We start from the raw sequence: 6,283 nt of genomic DNA, 5'->3' as shown, positions 1-6,283 counted from the left end.
ATAAAGCAAAGCCCTTCTGGAATGGGTTCTTATGACTTACTTCAAGTGAGATGAGTCAGAGAACTCCTTTATGGCCATGCTTCAGGGGAGAACTATGAGGGAGGGTCAGAGGCGGCCCCTGAAGCCTGCACTTTCTCCGTCTGACATACTGCTTTTTAGGTTACCTTGTTCTAAGGCACAAAGGATGCAGGTGCTTCCCACCAGAGTTCTGTTTAACTTACCTATTCAATACACAGAGGGATCTTAGAGAATAGCAATGGGTTATCACAAGTATCTGTACTTGGTTTATGGACCAGAGTTCTGTTTAACTTACCTGTTCAATACATGGAGGGATCTTAGAGAATGGCAATGGGTCATCACAGGTATCTAAGCTTGGTTTATGGAGTCAGTTAGATGGTAATTTCATGAAAAGCTGGGCCAAGCAAGGTTCATCAGAAGGCTGTGCTCTAAACCAAAGCCTAATAAATGGCGATGTCCTCCCTCTAATCAAGATCCATGTACGTGGGAATCAGAGAGTGAAAGTGGGAATGTTTTCATTAGCCGTTACACTCTGAGCTGTGTCAAAATGTCTGTTTCTCAACCCTGTAACTTTAGCTCTGGTGGCCTAGAGGTCTTACATCTGAAGGGAACAATGCTTCTCAAGTGAAGAAAATACTGACTCCATTGCTAACAACTGATACACAACCTCATATCTCTGAACCAACAGAAGGAGAATATGCAAATGTCATAGCCCAAATGATCAATCTTAATTACCAAATGGAACCTGGGTTGTTGATATACAACAGAGATAAGAAAAAGTGCATCTGGAAGACCGGAGAGCCTACAGGGCCTCTCAGCACATTCATGCGCTATGATTTAAGTCAATGGAAAACTACAACTTAATTCAGGAGGGTTGCTAAGGACACAAACTCTTCAGAAATGAAATCTTGAGCTGCCTTGCTAGTGAAGATACTCACTGAAGGCAAAGGAATATGGACTGGGTAGTGGGAGGAGGTAGGTGTAGATACCAGCTGTGCCCTTAGGACCTTACAAAGATTATGATGGTTATAAGTATGTCTTTCTAATTGTATAATGGGTACAGGCAAAAGAGAGAGAGAGAGATTACTTTGTTAGGTGGCTTAATATTGTTCAAATATTGTAGATTATACCTATATAAACTAAGATGTTTACAATATAGTGATATAAACTTTTGGGGCCACCAGCATATGCACAATTTGTTGGCCTAAAGATTATCATCTGTCATATGACTATATTCCAGAAATAAAGCTGCAACTAGGAGAACTGAAAAAGCCTCCACCAACAACAATGATTATTTATAGTGTTTGAGTTGACAGTCTATATTATGTTCCTTTGTCAATTGACCTATCTTGGTCCTATGAAAACCTAGTTGATTGTGATAGGTGATGATGAACTACTCCAAGCTTAACTAGATGGTAGCCCTGATTACAGCTGATGAGGCCCATGTAGTTTCTGTACATGATTATGAACTCACCTTGGAATATAACTAGAAACCTGGTCAACAGATTTTTGATCCTGTTAGTAGGAAAGGGATTTAAAATTTGCACTTACATGGTAAAGGCAGCAATGCACCCACACAGTCTTTTCCAAGAGCTACATTGTACACAGGACCTCGACACTCTACAGGTTGTTAAGGGGTCCACTCTAATGATTGTTTTGCTGTGCTGAAGTAGAAATTACCCTTAAAAATTGTTTTTCAAACATTCTGTAAAGTGTAAGAGATTTTTTTTCCAGTTTATTACAAACTGATTCTTAGATTTTGTGTCATTCTTCACTTATAACTAAATACAAGGTTATGGGTGAAATACTGATTTCCCCCATATTAAATATAATTAAGAGCCTTTGATTCCCTCTAGTAAAATTATCTAAACTAGGTTGGGCTAATAACAATCTTGTTCACAAGTAATATTGTAATATTCTATGACTTATTTTAATGACATGACACTCACTGTGAGGAAATCAGTCTCAACCTCACAAGGAAAAGAAGCAAGTTTGAGATCAAGGGTTTGTTTTCAATGGTAATCCAGAATACAACATGCAGTATTTTTATTTCTGGATCATTGATTCTTCAGTTTTTCATTAGTCAGTCTTAGTACACTGACTTATAAACTTGTAAGTAAACTCAGATTCTTTTTTTCATTTCTTTTAGACTCCTTTTTAATGAAGGAAATAAATTCAGGGGTCAAGGACAGCAAACTAACCTACAAAAGTTAGTATCGCACACTACTCTCCACATGAGTTCAAACACACACCGTGATGGAACTAACCTGGTTAAGTGAGATAAATGCACTGATCATTACTAACACAGATGTCACAACAATGTCACATTGCTACTAAAGTTTCTAAAGTAAGGGAAACAAATGCTCTGAGAAAAATTCCATGAAGATCAGATTTCTGGTATGCAGATGAAGGTTTTAGGATTTCAGTGCCTGCAACAGACAGAAACATTCTGTCTAAGACATAAGGCAAGTTCTTGTTACTCACACTTCCTACCATTATGAGAAAAGCATTTGAAATGAGAATCTCACTGGGTAACTTGGCTTTGACCCATTCTCAAATCAAAAGTATATTAGATTTGTTGTCCCTGGGACCAAATACTTGAGAGAAACAATGGAAGAGAGGGAAGGTTTATTTTGCTTCTGGTTTCAGAGATTTTAGTGCATCCTGGCAGGGAGGGTGTGGCAGGGAAGCACCCATCATGGTAGACAGGAAGTAGAGAACAGTAGCAACAGAAGCCAGGGAAAGACAGAGCCTTGAGGATTTGCTCCCTGTGACCTTCTTCCTCCAACCTGACCCCACCACCTGCAGCAAATTCACCACCTCCCAAAAGTGTGTTCAAACCTTGAATCCATCAATGGGCTAAACCAATCATTAGATCATAGCCCTTATGATCTAATGTCCTTTGGAAATACCCTCACAGACACATCCAGATTCTTTAATCTCCTAGGCATTCTAAGTCTAATAAAGTGGATGAATCTAACCACCACAGAAGGCTTTTAACAGGAACAGGTTCTCAGCACACCCAGCTGTGTGTGAGCCAGCTAATTGGCCGCTCAAGGCCACACAGAGAGGCGGAGAGGAACCAATGTGCATAACGATGTCTTAGAGAGGCTGTTCTTTTTTTTTTTTTTTTTCTTCTTTTTTTTTTTAAGTACTAATGGAAGTGACTCGTGTCGTGACACTGGGCCATAGTTCAGACCAAGCTCATGTGAGATCAGGGAACAATATACAAGAGACATCTGTAATGATCTGGGTACTGCCAGATTGACCAAGTTATGGGTTGCTGGACACGTGCATCATACGATAGACATGGCATGGTTTAGATTTAGCCAGAGCAGATGAGGGACTACTAAAGGGAATTACTAAAGGGAAAAAAAACTGTTCTCTTTTTCTCACTCACAACACTTTTGACATTAAATGTGTGGCATTTCTTCCATGTCAAAAACCAGTTATCCAACTCCTTGGACACAAAGTAGTGCTCTCTCCTTTGATTCAAGCCCAACGCGGTAGAGTGACATCATGAGACTCCATGAGTCAATGGCTCGGTCCCACAGACTGTCATACTTGGGATGTCAATTCTAAGTCTCAGGGCTTTGAGACATCTGACCCAGTTGACTAAACATTGGGGATTCACACAATCACCACTGCCAGGGGTTACATGGTTTACCATAACACTTCACAGAACCCAGGAAATGCATTACTTACTATCATTACATTATTATAAAAGATATAAAATATACAAGTAAGCAGCTAGATAAAGAATAGTACTACGCAGGCAAGGGTCCATGCTCCTAGTCCTCTCAGGCTCTACTCTCATACTTGATGTATTCACCAGTTCAAAAGCACTGTATTTATGGGTTTTGTGGCACTTTCCTTATATAAACACAGCTGTTTGAATCATTGGCCCATTGGTGATTGAATTGAATATCTAACTTATCTCTCCTCTCCTGAATATCCAACTTCTCTCTCCCTGGGAGCCAGGGGTAGGACTGCAATTTCCAACTGTCTAAGAAAGTTCAATTCCCCTGATAACACTTCCCCATCCTGAAACTAGTGGGATTCTTAGGTACCTTTATCTCATTAACATATAAAGCCCCTTCATCACTCTGGAGATTCCAAGTGCCTTAGAAGCTCCATCCTAGGAACCAAGAGAAGAGCCCAATGTATATTTCTCATTATGTAACAATTACCTTAGCCAGTATGCAGGACATCTCTATCAGCCATACATACCCCTGTTCACTGATACTTAATTCACATTTATTATTTACAAGCTCATAGTATCTATGACCAAGGAGGGAAAATGGAAGACCTCAGGATGCTTTGTTAAAAGTACAGTATGTTGATATTAGCCAAAAAGTATAGTTAAGAGTGCTCAAGAATGACTGAAGAGTATATTTCCAGTGTTAAATATCCCTGGTGGACCCACTGGGAGCATCTGGGCTTTGTCTTGTATTGGAAATACTGGAAAAGAAGCCTGAACTACATATACACAGCACTCCTGAGTGGCAATTGGCTTGGCTATTTATTAAAAGCCAGGAAGGAACACAGTTAAAAGTTGAGTAGCAAGGAGGCCTGGTGAAGAAATATGTAAACAGACCCATGACAGTAGGTGGCAAACATGCAGACCTTTGTTTCTCCTCACACCCACTAGAGATGACCCTCTACTGAAGGAAATCTCTGTAGCAGATGGATTTCCCTGGGGGAATTAGGCATCCAGTCTCCTCTTGTGCTGATGCAGAGATCCCATGAAGGAAGCACAGTGTTCAATGGGGGGTGGCTGCACGGGAGCCCCCAAAGCACATCCTCCTTCTCACCATCACTGACACAGATGTTTTCACCAGTGACTGCCATTCCAGCTGTGGAAATCCACCCTGCTGCAGAACAACCTCTCAAGGGGACCAACCAAACACTTAGAGATCCCTTACTCTCAGGAAGGGCATCAGTGTGTCCTCACTGGACTGGACTCCCCACTGATCCGGAGCTTGTCCTCCATTTCAGTTTGTTCTCTGCTATTGTAACAGAATATCTCAAGGTGGGTAAATTACAGAAAGCAGAGCTAAGGCTCACACTTCTCAAGGCTGGAAAGTCTGAGAGCACAATGCCAACATTAACCCCTCTGCTTATAGCTCTCCATATAGCTCCTTGCTCATGGCCCTCTCGCCTATGAAAGGTTCTAGCTCTTACCACTGTTACAATAACGATTAAATTTTAGCATGAACTCTGGAGGGGGCATTAGAACCATTAAAAAAAAGCAGGCTGAGCAAGCCACAGCTAGCAAGAGAGTAAGCAACGCTCTTCCATGGCCTCTGCCTCAGTTTCTGCCTTGTCTTCCTGCCCTGTCTTCCCTGGATGATGGACTACAAGCTATAAGATGAAATAAACGGTTTCCCTCCAAGTTGCTTTTGTCACAGTAATAGGATCCCTAACTAAGGCAGGTGAAAGACTAGACTCGACGCTCTCCCAAGCCCAGTGAGAATAACCATCTTAGAATATCCAGAATGCTTCAGGAAGAGGGCAATGACGACTATCAGCCAGAACATTGGGACCAGCTGAAGCTTGGGCACCAAAGCACCTTGTGCTAACTCCAGCTTTGAGTGTTCTCAGAGTTATAACTAGGCCTACCTTGAGGGGAACTCTGACTGACGGAGCTTGCACCTCCCCCTAAGGAAAACAAAGGTACCTCTTTTCATAAAAATGGAACACTAACAGAAACACAGAAGCAAGAAATATCAAGCAGGAGTGTGCTGTTAAGGCAGAATATTGGATGGGATGGGATGCTGGGAAAAGCTCTGAGATTTGTCTAAAAGAAATAGAGAAGGACCCAAAAGAAGGTCTCAAACCCAGAGTTTCTCTTCATAAGTCATCCATGCCTCCATATCTTGCTATTTAATTTGAGTAAGAACCACAGAGTTAGCTTTTATTGATGTGAAAATGTACACACTCTGCCACATGCAAGAACCAATTTAAACTTGTCCTTAGCATATATTTTCAAGTAAAGAAAAGTAACATGAGGAAGCCAGGACTAACTGCCAAGAAAATCATAGTCATATCATATTGCAGGGACCCCTGAGGAAGAAACACTTTCATGAAGGAGGCCAGGTAAGCAAACACCCACCTGTCTGACTTGAGCTTGAACTTGGCTTTTCCAACACTCACAGTCTCAGAAGCTGCACTTGGGGACGGACTTCATTTGTCATCGCAGTGACCTTTCATTGAACGTGGTCGCATGCCAATTGTGACACAAGGGAGATCTAGTTATGTCCCC

Source organism: Peromyscus eremicus, chromosome 7 (genome assembly GCF_949786415.1).
Source record: "Peromyscus eremicus chromosome 7, PerEre_H2_v1, whole genome shotgun sequence".
Taxonomy (NCBI): Eukaryota; Metazoa; Chordata; class Mammalia; order Rodentia; family Cricetidae; genus Peromyscus; species Peromyscus eremicus.
The sequence above is the reverse complement of the archived record's forward strand: the minus strand, read 5'-3'. Positions refer to the sequence as shown.